This window comes from Taudactylus pleione, unplaced genomic scaffold (genome assembly GCF_031769625.1).
Source record: "Taudactylus pleione unplaced genomic scaffold, aTauple2 ptg000032l, whole genome shotgun sequence".
In the NCBI taxonomy this organism is placed as follows: domain Eukaryota; kingdom Metazoa; phylum Chordata; class Amphibia; order Anura; family Myobatrachidae; genus Taudactylus; species Taudactylus pleione.
The window spans coordinates 2,250,114-2,263,536 of NW_028284434.1; the positions used below are offsets into that span (position 1 = coordinate 2,250,114).

The 13,423-nt window shown below is 40.4% G+C and overlaps 1 protein-coding gene and 1 pseudogene across 1 annotated transcript in view; one reads left to right on the plus strand and one right to left on the minus strand.

Annotated features, from left to right (window-relative positions):
- The window catches only part of LOC148538908 (uromodulin-like), a 202,808-nt gene that overhangs the window by 34,222 nt on the left and 155,163 nt on the right, over window positions 1–13,423 (minus strand). The window lies entirely within an intron of this gene.
- LOC148538909 (5S ribosomal RNA) lies at window positions 4,365–4,483 on the plus strand (annotated as a pseudogene).

A 13,423-nucleotide genomic window follows, 5' to 3' on the forward strand; every position in this document is an offset into this window, starting at 1 on the left:
AAATTTCTTGGATTTTCATATTGGTCCGACTCAGACAAACGACCTCTTTTCATCCAGTTAGATAGTTACAATCGGTTTTAAGATGTACTTGAAGTATGGGGATCATTCTTTTACTCTTTTTCTTGAAGGGGAGGTTCCAAAGACTCTAAGGATTTCTTGGATAATCATATAAGTCAAACCCAAGATCCACCTCTTTCCATTCAATTGGGTAGTTAGAATTGTAAAGTTCTGATATCATTAATCACTCCTTGGCCTTAAGGCTTGCAATTGTGAATATGCTATAATTCCCTTTTTAGGCATTATCATTCTCTAGCCTGGTTATATTCCAAACCGTCGGCTGAATTTGCAGCACCAGGTATTCTCAATGGGTTACCTTCCTTGGTACTAACCTGGCCCAATCATGCTTTGCTTCCAAGATCGGACGAGATTGGGCATGGCAGCAAATACATATTTCGATGGTCCATAATGCCAGATATTCTACCAAACCTGGACTTCCCTCAGAAGATGAACCTTCAGGGTACTACTCAGGCCCCTCCATAACCTGGGGGTATATTGGTAGATAGGAATGGAGCATATCACAAGAAAGGAGCAATTTCGTAGTATTCATTGAAGCCTTTCGGTGCCAGTGTGTCCAGTTCAAACAGCCAGAACATCTCTCTTCTTGATAGCAGATTGCCCAAATCCCCACCTCTTTCTCCCAGAGTAACGTGTTCTATTGCCTTGAAGGTGATATCTTCGGGATCCGAATTATGTTTTATTGAGAAGTGTTTGGAGACTGCATGTCCTTCAACTCTGTTTCTAATGTTCCTAATGTGCTCCTGAATTCTGATTTTTAGTGGTCTCTTGGTTTTTCCTATGTACTTGAGTCCACATGTGCACTCTAACAGGTATATCACTGATGTGGAGTTACAGTTCATAAAATTCTTTATAGTGTATTCCTTAGATCCGTCCGAATTCGTGAATGTTTTTCTCTTGGGGTGAAGAAATTTACAAATATTGCAATGTCCGCATTTATAGCTTCCATTGCACTTCAAAGTGTTCATAGTTGGTCTTTCATTTCCTTTATCCCTCAGCATACTCGGTGCCAGTAAATCTTTTAAGTTCCTTGATTTTCTATATATAATCTGTGGTTTTGTCGGTAGGATCTTTTGGAGTAAAGGATCCATCAGAAGGATATTCCAGTTTTTGTTAAGAGATTTTTTAATATGATTCTCGTGTCCATTATATGTTGTAATAAATGGTACCATTTCTTCTTTTTGTGGTTTCTCCGTCTTATATTGTAGTAGATTATTTCTCTGTAGGTTTTTCGTTTTCTGCATAGCTGTATTGATGATTGCTTCCGGATACTCTTTTTCTCTAAACCTGGTTGCATAAATATCAAGTTGTTCATTACAGACGTTAGCATTGCTGCAATTACGTTTAATTCTGTAGAACTGGGAGTATGGTATGTTGTTCTTCCATTTGTCCAGGTGACAGCTTTTGTAATGCAGGTAGCTGTTCGCATCTACTCCTTTTATAAAAATTTTTGTGCAAATTTGGTCACCTTCTGATGTTAAAATCAAATCCAAAAACTCAATACTTCTGTTGTTAAAATTTGATGTAAATTTAAGATTCATATTGTTATTTGAAATAAAAATTAAAAAATCGTTAAAAGATTCTTCCGATCCTTCCCAAATAATTAAATTATCATCAATATATCTCTTATAAAAAATGATATTGTCTTTAAAAGGGTTATTACTGTAAACATAATTCTTTTCCCAACATCCCATGAACAAATTCGCAAAGCTGGGAGCAAAAGTTGTACCCATTGCGGTTCCACAGATTTGACGATAAAATTGATTTAAAAATTTAAAATATTTATGAGTAAGTATAAAAGACATAAGATCACATAAAAACTCTTTGTGTGGAACTTCAATTTCTTCATCCAACTCTAAAAACATTCTTGATGCATTGATACCTTTTTCATGCTCAATACATGTATATAATGATTGTACATCGATAGTTATCCAGTTATAAGTTGATCTCCATGTTATATTTTCGGTTTGCTGTAATACACTCGTAGTATCCTTTAGATAAGATTCTAGTTTGATAACATATTTTTGTAAAAAGATGTCAACATATTTGGAGAGGTTGGATGTGAGGGAGTCAATACCTGCTATTATAGGCCTCCCTGGAGGTTCTGTAAGTGACTTATGTATTTTTGGTAAAAAATAGAAAATCGGGGTTGTGGGGTTTGATTTCATTAAGAATTGAAATTCTTCTTTGGTTAAAATATTCCTCTGTAAACCAAAGAGTAGAATGATTCTAAGTTCTTCTGTATATTCTTCAACTGGATCTTTGGTCAATTTTTCATAAGAAATTTGGTCATCCAGTAATCTATGTGCTTCTTTTAAGTAGTAAGCATAATCCATGATAACCAAACCCCCCCCTTTATCAGCTGGTTTTAGAACTATCTCACGGTTTTCTTTTAAGTTTTTTAGTGCCTCCTTTTCTCTATTACTTAGATTTTGTTTTTTTATTGGTGCATAGTTTGTCTGATTATTGCAAAGGTCCTTCTTTACCATTTCATAGAAAACGTTTATGTGAGTCCCTTTTGATTCCAGTGGGTAATATGTTGATTTACCTCTAAGACCGGATTTTGAATTAGGGGCAATATAGTTCTTTAGAGGTGCTGATTCTTTTCTCAGGAAATGTCGTTTGAGTGTGAGATTTCTCACAAACTTGTTTAAATCAATAAAAGTGTCAAATTTGTTCATGCTTCTTGTCGGGGCAAAGTTCAAGCCTTTGCTTAATAACGTTATTTCAGATTTAGTGAGTGTATGCTGGGATAAATTAAATATGCCTTTGGATTTCGGATCTATTAAAAATTCCTCCTTTTTTGGTTTCTTCCTCCTGCCACCCCGTTTTCCTCTTCTTCTCTGTACCTTCGCTTCATGGGGGAGGCTGTTTTGGTGGTTTCTCTGAACATTGGATTTTTGTTGCTTAAATGATCTTGTGCTGGTGATAAAAAAAGCTCATTATCACTGTTTGAGTCCAGATGTTGTAATGTGGAAAACCTATTTCTAGGTTTAAGTCCTATTGGGCCAGTATAAGTAGTGGGGTCTCTGTTTCTTCTGTAGCTAAACCTTCTTGTGGGTGCTACTTTCCAGCTAAGTCCTTCTCCAGACTCATATCTGGTGTTGGTTCTCTCTTTTTTCTGGAATCTCATCCAATTCTTAACTTTATTCAACTCGTAGTCCTTCTTATCTCTAATAAACTTCTTTTCTTTGCTCTTCATGACTGATTCTTCTACTCTCTCCACCTTTCTAAGTAGTACTTTTTCATTTTCTTTGAATTCCTCTTTTTCTTTGTGTTCTTCCATCTGGGGTTCCATTCTAATGATTTCCTTCTCTAAATTTGAGAGTACTGCCTTTTTTTCCTCAATTATTAGTTTTATAAGCTCTAATGAGCATTTGTGTAAAATGTCATCCCATTTTTTTTAAAAATCTGAATTATCCAGTCCAAACGTTGGATTCTTAATAAGTCTTAGACCTCTTGGGATTCTGTTAACAGATAAATAGTGTTCCAGTCCCCTAATGTCCCACCATGCCTTTACTTCTTTTGTGAGCATTTTTTCCATTTCCCAGAACATATTATCCATGTTCTGTGTGGGGACATTTTCACATATTGGGGTGTTTTCATTGAACACTCTTTGGCATAGGTCACTCCTTTTATTCACACGATCTTTATTTCTAAACATATTAAACAAGTATAGGCAGCTATTCCCCCAATCAACACCAAAAAGAAAGAAGTATCAAGCAATAGATGGGTACAGCGCCACTACCTGTGTGACTTACTGAGTGAAACAAATAAATATTCAAATGTATAGCAACTTAGCCTATTATTTTTTTCGGCGTCCGCTCTGAGACAATAGTGTAATACTAGTGTGAGTATTTTTAAAAAGTGAAAAACAAGAGAATTGACAATCAGGCGACTAGTTTGCTAGATGTGTAAATTCACACACAGTAAAATGTACAGTAGATAAGTTAATGGTTTACAAATGTAGTTATACCTCAAACCATATAGAGGGGCGTGTTTCACGCTAATTAATAAATATAATAAACCAATAAATAGCAAAGTGCTTAGTGCAAAATATGATATATCTGATTACATCTAGATGTTCTGGCTGTTTGAACTGGACACACTGGCACCGAAAGGCTTCAATGAATACTACGAAATTGCTCCTTTCTTGTGATATGCTCCATTCCTATCTACCAATATACCCCCAGGTTATGGAGGGGCCTGAGTAGTACCCTGAAGGTTCATCTTCTGAGGGAAGTCCAGGTTTGGTAGAATATCTGGCATTATGGACCATCGAAATATGTATTTGCTGCCATACCATCATGTGTGAGCCCAATCTCGTCCGATCTTGGAAGCAAAGCATGATTGGGCCAGGTTAGTACCAAGGAAGGTAACCCATTGAGAATACCTGGTGCTGCAAATTCAGCCGGCGGTTTGGAATATAACCAGGCTAGAGAATGATAATGCCTAAAAAGGGAATTATAGCATATTCACAATTGCAAGCCTTAAGGCCAAGGAGTGATTAATGATATCAGAACTTTACAATTCTAACTACCCAATTGAATGGAAAGAGGTGGATCTTGGGTTTGACTTATATGATTATCCAAGAAATCCTTAGAGTCTTTGGAACCTCCCCTTCAAGAAAAAGAGTAAAAGAATGATCCCCATACTTCAAGTACATCTTAAAACCGATTGTAACTATCTAACTGGATGAAAAGAGGTCGTTTGTCTGAGTCGGACCAATATGAAAATCCAAGAAATTTTCAGAGTCTTTGGAACCTCTTCTTCAAGGAAAAGAGTGAAAGAATGATCCCCATACCTTAAGAACATTTCACAACTTATTATATCCCTGAATTTCTGCTCCTCTTGGTTGAACTTTTAAAGAAATTCCTTTTTACAATATCCAATATAATTATATACATAAAACAATTCAGTACATATTCATAGTGTTTTTTAGATCAAACTATTAATATATTATTATTCTAATATATATCTATGCCTAAGGAGAATGTTATACTTAGACTAATCATTTAATGATCTAACCTATATATCCAGCATCAAAACAGATTACCCTCCTTAAATGGAATGCTTATCCTTTATTATTTTAGTTTCAGATAATATGGAAGACACCACCTACTCATTATTCACACTTGGGCAAAAAACATACTAATTCTATAGACAAGAAGGGCGGAAGCAATAAGTCCGGAGAAAACAATGGGGCGGAAGAGCTCAACACATCTATTAAGTAAGGGCGGAAGTGATGTGCCGCGTCCTGGAGCGAAACGACAGAAGGGTTGGTGGAAGTGACACGGCTCACCTCCGAACACGTCAACACACGGCGGGCGGAAGTGACGTGCCCAGTTCGGAACACGAGGAAGAAAACGGAAGTGCTTGATCGTGCGCTATGGTCTAACACAGCTGCCGGGAACGGATGTGACGCTCCAATTAAGGGCAGAGGCCAGTTCACAAAGGGCGGAAGTTGAACTTAAAAGATCGCCGTTTGACTATTTATAACTAACATTTCTTTATGGGAAACCCTGTAACACAAACTATTTTAAATGATGGCTTGCTGAATTATGAAATCGCTTGGTTTTGAGGTCTCCCTAAGACAAAGGAAGTAGGGTGAACACCTGACTCTCATTTGAACTCAGTGTGGTATGAATACAGGACCACCACACTGAAGCAATATCCCCTTGATGAAGTCATAGTGACGAAACGCGTTGGGACTGTTGGCTGCCTCATGCACTGTGGAGAACTACCTCTCTCCTTCAATCAGATAAGCTGCTTAAAAATATCAACTTTCCTCTACTTTGTTTTTATCTATTTACTGCCAGTCGTTGTTTTTATGGTCATATTTATTTATATATTTTTATGTGCACTGTTTTTCAATAAATTGTCATAATTTTTATTATACTTGGCACTAGCACTTTGTTTCAGATTCATTATATTTTTGCACTAGCACTTTGTTGTCTATATGAGTTCAACAAAAATGTTTTTTTTTTTTTTATCTAGATGTAATCAGATATATCATATTTTGCACTAAGCACTTTGCTATTTATTGGTTTATTATATTTATTAATTAGCGTGAAACACGCCCCTCTATATGGTTTGAGGTATAACTACATTTGTAAACCATTAACTTATCTACTGTACATTTTACTGTGTGTGAATTTACACATCTAGCAAACTAGTCGCCTGATTGTCAATTCTCTTGTTTTTCACTTTTTAAAAATACTCACACTAGTATTACACTATTGTCTCAGAGCGGACGCCGAAAAAAATAATAGGCTAAGTTGCTATACATTTGAATATTTATTTGTTTCACTCAGTAAGTCACACAGGTAGTGGCGTTGTACCCATCTATTGCTTGATATATATATATATATATATATATATATATATATAGCAGAAATAAACAGGTGGCACTCCAAGACTTCTGATAAATAGTGTCTTTCAAATCGGATTTGAAATACACTATTTATCACAAGTCTTGGAGTGCCACCTGTTTATTTCTTCTGGATATCACTGATGTTATTGTATCCTGGAGGAAGGCACCCAAGCCACTTATTTATGGGTCTCAGCTACCTGTAGATTGCCAGTTCTTGAAATTTATATGTATATATATACTGTATGTATAATACATTTGCAGGAGTTCTTAATCTTTAGTAACATTTGTGGTGTTACTGTGTCTACACCATACTTGCCCACTAATATTTCCAAAGCGTATGTGGATGAGTGTAGTCACATGACTCACATAACAACAATTGCTCCACTCCACAATCCAAACGAGCCCATGACAGCATACTGTACAGTCATTTGTATCATCAGGTTCTGCCCATTCTTGAGTATTAAAACATATACATCCGTACACAGTGGAGTTGAGGATTGATGATGCAAATCATGTCAAGGGCCAACCATGCCCACTTTACAAGAAAAGAAAGTGGAATATGGGAGGGTGGTCTGCTCTCCTGGGAGTCTGGGAGGGCTCTGGGCCTGATTCAGAGCTGCTCGTAAACGGCCACTCGCTCGCTCCGAGCGATGTTCGCACATCTGCGCAAGCATATCGGTCGTAACTCGTAATGCACATGCGCCAACCAGTCAGTGCGGCCGGAAATCGTGCGCTCGCAAAATAGCGAATGCCTGCTAATTTGAGTGACAGGATGAGGCATTTGTGGGTGGTAACAGGGGAAGGTGCTTGAAAACGGGGAGTGGAGATCCAAACGCAGGTGTGCCAAACAGTCAAAACGGGCGTTTTAAGGGTGTGCATAATTAACAAAGCAGCGTCATCGACCACGTCACTTGGTTGTCTCTTAGCCTGAACTGCTCGCATGATTGCGGTAGGAAAATGCTACCACAAGAATAGCGAGCAGTTCATATGCCTTTCGATGTACTCGATTAATCTAATAAATAGCGGAGATGACGTATCATGCGAGTGGCCAAGGGGCGTCTTTACAAAATAGCGAGCGCATGTTTCGTTCACTCGCTCAGACATAGAGGCGTCAACAGACCGCAAAGAGCGAGCGCTCAATTTAAATAGCCAGCCCCTTTTTCTGAATGAGCGTCCGCAAATAGTGTCCGGCTCTGAATCAGGCCCTCTGTATAATTCAAGAGTCTTCTGGACATTCCCAGTAGAGTAGGCAAGTATGGTCTGCAAAAAATTAGAAAAAGCCATGTCTCAGACCCAGAATGTAAGAAGACAGAAAGTGGGTGACTCACAGAGACAAAGGAATTTTAAACTGGGAACACAGGCCCCGATTCAGACTCGCTCGTTAGATGCGTTCACGCATTGCTGCTCAGCTGATAATATATACATAGGCAGCGATTGTGCTGCAAGACAAGAGGATGTCCACTATGGCTTAGCATGCACCGGCAGTGCGATCGCAAGCCAGTCTTTTGACGTCCACTTTCCCTTCGCAGCACATGTCATCTCCAGGAAGTGTATATAACAATCGGTAACATCAAGCACCATCGACTGCAAATGCAGTGCTTGTGGCTTACCCTACCCTACCGCAAGCACTGTGAGTGCTGTAGGGATTTAAACAGCCAGATTACATGTACAATGATCAGGGCCGTAGCTAGGGTAGTGCGGCCGGGGCCATCGCACAGGGCACCACAGGGCAGGGGGCGTTGTTTGGGCCTGTCAAATTTCTGTTTATTATCATTCATGCTTGTAGCTTCCTCTTATTTCATCCAAAGCTTCTCCTGGCCTCTCCTATCTCTTCCCTGGCCCTTCCCCATGAAGCCATGGCCCTTTTTTGGGTGCATTATGTCCCTTTGAAAAATGAGGGGGCGCCAATGCTCTTTCTGGCACAGGGCCCAAAAAGTCTAGTTACGGCTCTGACAATGATGCTCCGTCTTAATCATGCACGCCCTAAGAACGCCGTTTTAACGCCAAGGCACATCTGCATTTGTACCACCACTCCCCCATTGTCAAGGACCTACCCCTATCACCACCCACAAATGGCACATTCTGTCAGTCAAACTAGCAGGCAGTCTGTGTGCTCAGGGCAATCTCTTCCCAATCACAAAGACTGTCAGGCGCACGTGCACTGTGATCACTTATTTGGGGAGTGGGAAGAACCTAAGAAGAGTTGTATGAAATAAATACAATTAATGGCACCCATGAAGGAGAGTCATAGAGGGCAGAGATGAGTGCCTCACAGTGGAGGACAGCCTGCTTCCTGTATTCTACACCCATACCATGTAGGTAGGTGGAGGGTGGAGTAGGGCATATATATATATATATATACACACACACACTTTGCAGGGGGGCTTAGTTTTGTTATTTAAAATATGTGTGTGCTGTTAAGTGTGTCTGTATGTGTGTGTGTGTATTTGTGGTCAAAGTGGAAATTTTGAAGTGGGGTATGGAAATATCAGGGGGGATTTACTTAGGCAGGCACAAATCCTGAGCTTTGATACTTCCAAATCCCCACTTCCTCCTACCAACAGCACACCATCCCTCACAGTCACAGCACAGCACACCACACAACATAGCACACAGCATATTTCACACTGCAGCACACCGCCCACCTCACCCTGCTCTGCTCTGGTGACCGTGGTCACGGCACTCCCTTCCCTGGGCCATTCCCCAACCTGTGTCCTTGTTGGCACCAGCCATGAACAAATGACAGCTCGTGGACCAGCAGCCAATCAGGGGTGGCCACTGATTGGCTGCCGGTCTGTGAACCGTGATTGGCTCATGGCCGGTGCCAAATTTAAACACGCAGCTGCTCAGTGACCAGCACTGGTACAGTGATAGTCGCAGCGCTGGCCGAGTGCCAGTATGCCTCCGGCTGCCCCTGATTGGCTGCCGCTCTGCGAGCCATGATTACTAGGTATATATAAACCAAGCATTGATGCAAGTTTATTCTGATGTTTGCAATAATCTACTGATTACTAGGTATATCTAAACCAAACATTGATGCAAGTTTATTCTGATGTTTGCAATAATCTACTGATTACTAGGTATATCTAAACCAAACATTGATGCAAATTTATTCTGATGTTTGCAATAATCTACTGATTACTAGGTATATCTAAACCAAACATTGATGCAAGTTTATTCTGATGTTTGCAATAATCTACTGATTACTAGGTATTTCTAAACCAAACATTGATTCAAGTTTATTCTGATGTTTGCAATAATCTACTGATTACTAGGTATATCTAAACCAAACATTGATGCAAGTTTATTCTGATGTTTGCAATAATCTACTGATTACTAGGTATATCTAAACCAAACATTGATGCAAATTTATTCTTATGTTTGCAATAATCTACTGATTACTAGGTATATCTAAATCAAACATTGATGCAAGTTTATTCTGATGTTTGCAATAATCTACTGATTACTATGTATATCAATCTAAATTCCATTGTTGCTGCAGAATGTCTCATTTTAAACTATCTGCACAGTGTGTTGATAACTAGGCCAAGTTCATCTTAGCTTTGTGGTATTCCTTGTTTGTTTGTGTTAGGAATTTTATTACTAGCTATTTTAGTGGGAGGTTATTGGGGGTTGATTGTAATCATTTATTTATTTATTACCAGTTATTTATATAGCACACACATATTCTGCAGCACTTTACAGAGAATATCTTACCATTCATATCAGTCCCTGCCCCAGTGGAGCTTACACTCTATGAATCATTGCATACACATTCCAGCATTCACTATTTAAGTTCCATTGGAAGGCTGCAGGTGCATAATTTTACAAGTGCACTTTAACCAAATGTTGGTGTTATACCAGCATTAAACAGAAGTCAAACAGAAGGAGACCACTCTAACCTCAAACCATACAAAAACCATAACATTTGGACAAAGTATAAACAAGATATATAAATTCACAATCTCTTCTCTACAAGCAACTGATGTCTGCTTAACCTGGACATTAATCACTGGACTCTGGGGGTCATTCAGACCCACTCGCGAGCGGCAGTACGCTCACAAGTGGGTCGATGTTCCCCACTGCGCATGCGCACGATGGAGGGAGCTCCGTTGTGCGCATGCGCGAGACCCAACGAGCGTCGGACTTTCCATCGCTCGGGGTCTCGCAGCAAAGGGGGCGTGCAGTCGATGTTGATTGACAGCACGCCCCCTTTGGTGGGCGTGCCGGGGGCGTGCCTGCCAGACAGAGGCGTTCCCAAGGGAACGCCTACCATCTGGAGCCAGCCCCACTGACATCACTAGTGATGTCAGTGGGAGTGATTTTGGCTCTGATAGAGCCAAAATCACTCCTGGGCTTGCGGCTGGGAGACCCGACCGCAGGGTCTCCTTCGCAAGTCCGATGGTCGCGATGGTCAAGACCATCGCGACCATCTTTTTGGACGCTCGTATATGCTGTGGGTGGTGACCCAAAGCTATATGAGCGTCCAGGTGGACGCTCCATTTTCATGGAGGAGGGCCCTGATTCAGAGCAAGCGCTCTGCTCAGAGCATTCAGCTCTGAATCAGGCCCTCTGTTTGCTCACTGTAAGAATTTGTCACATTACTTGATAATATTTGTGCTGGCTCTCTGGTTTCACAAATATTTAAAATCATAATGTACTGTATCTGTGCCAATATCAGTTTATCTCTTAGAAATACTTTCTTTCTGCCTTAATTATTTCCCAAGCCTGTCATCTGTCTTCTAATATAGTTTACTTTAATATTCCATTTCTTCCCCACTAAATTTCCATTTTTCGTTCACTCAATTATAACCTTTTGTAATTGCAGATACACCTTCTTCCACTGTACTTTTACTTGCTTCTCTGCAAATCTCCTGCACTTTCTCTCACATTCATACTTTATTCCTTCCTCTAGATTTCCTCCCCAAACTCAACCCAGCCACATCATGACTATGTTTTCATCCAATACCTCCTCCACTTAGCGTCTACCTGATCCTCTGCTTTACCCCCTCTTTCCACCTTTATCATTTCCCCCCTAATCTCCTCCACCTCCTCCTTTCTTTATCTCCCCTCCTCTGTCTGCCTCCCTCTCCTCTCCCATTACTCAACATTTGTTCTATTTTACCCCACCTTTGTCCTACTACCCCAGCGCTAATCTTTCCTCCAAGCCTCCTCTCCATGCCATGTCACCCCACTTCCAACCACATCTCATTAAACTCCTTCCCTGCCCACCACCTTCAGGTTCCCTTCCCAACACTGGTGCTCGCACAATCTCTCCACTACATTCATCTCGGTCACCCAAATTAATCTCACCTTCTCGTCACAGCAACCCTGATAATCTCATTCACATCTCTCCCATAAACATTGTCCCTCTATCTTGTGCCCTCTGGAATGCTCAGACTAACAAATATCTAGTCGCACAAGAATAGCTCCTAAAGAGGAGAAAAGACCCTCACATTTATATTTTCCAAAAATCAAAATCATCAAATGAGGGGTGCTACCAAGGACATCTACAATATAGTTGCCAAAAAAGAAGAGAAAAGGAATGAAATGTCCCTGTTGGTGCACATAATTGAATATTAAAATGTAACTTTTATTAATGAATATTAAGAAGAGCAGCGAAAATGGATTAAAAAATATAGAGGTGAATATGAAATAAAGAAATGTGATTAAAAAAGCGGCACATGAGTACCCCCTAAATCTACGTCACAATGTGATAGTAGGTTATACTATCCAACATGTATCACATACAATTAGAGTATCTGATTATACAAGTATGTATATGATAGTCACAAATAAGGCTATCAAGGAAAATATTCACTATTATTAAACTTGCATTGAATCACAAGGAATGCCAGATCAGTCTGTAATAACCTGGTTCCCACCCATGACCTTTTCATTTCCAAAAACTTGCATCTCCTAACCATTACTGAAATCTGGATTTCACACTCTGACACCACTTCCCCTGCAGCTCTTTCTTCAGGGAGCCTCACCTTCTCTCACACCCCACAGCCTGAGGGTTGCCATGGTGGTGGTGTGGGGGTCCTTCTATCCCCAGGTTACTCCTACCAACTCCTACCCTCTGAACCATTCCTTACATTCACTACATTTGAGATTCATGCTATACACCTCTTCCAACCAGTAAACCTGCGAGTAGCTGTCATTTACCATCCCCCTGGCCATCTCTAAGTTCCTTGACAACTTTGCTTCCTGGCTCCCTCACTTTCTCTCCTCTGACCTCCCCTCCATTATCCTTGGTGACTTCAATATTCCAATTGATATTCCCACAGAATCTTCTGCCTCCAAACTCCTTACCCTCACATCTTCATTTGGTCTTTCCCAATCAATGGACCTCCTTGATCTAGTCCTTCCCAACTCCCCATTTCCCCTCTCTGACAATCAGCTTCTCTCTTTTAACCTATCTCTCTCCTTTCTCTTCTCTACCTCCTAAAGCCACCATCACTAAGCGTAACACTGAGGCTATCAATGCCATTTCTTTATCTTCCCTGCTTGACTCGATTCTCTCCCCTATTCTCTCTCCTGCCCTGAACAAGCGGCTTCCATATACAATGCCTTCCATTACTTCTGCTCTGGACTCTGTTGATCCGGCAATCAGTACTCACCCTCGCAGATCCACACTAAAACCTTGGCATTCCAAATCCACCAGATATCTGCAAAAGTGTTCAAGAACCGTCGAGCGACAGTGGAGAAGATCGCGCTCTAAGGCAGATTTTCTCTACTTCAAATTTATGCTCTCATCCTACAGTGCTGCCCTTTCCTTCTCTTAACAGTCCTATTTCAAGAACATAATCTCTTTCCAGTCTTCAAATCCCCAGCATCTCTTCATCACCTTCAACTCCTTCCTCTGTCCACCCCCTCCTCGTCTCTCCTCCTTACTCACTGCCCTTGACTTTGGTACCTGTTTTATATCTAAAATTGATTCCATATGTCAGTTTATCATATCCCACCAGCCCC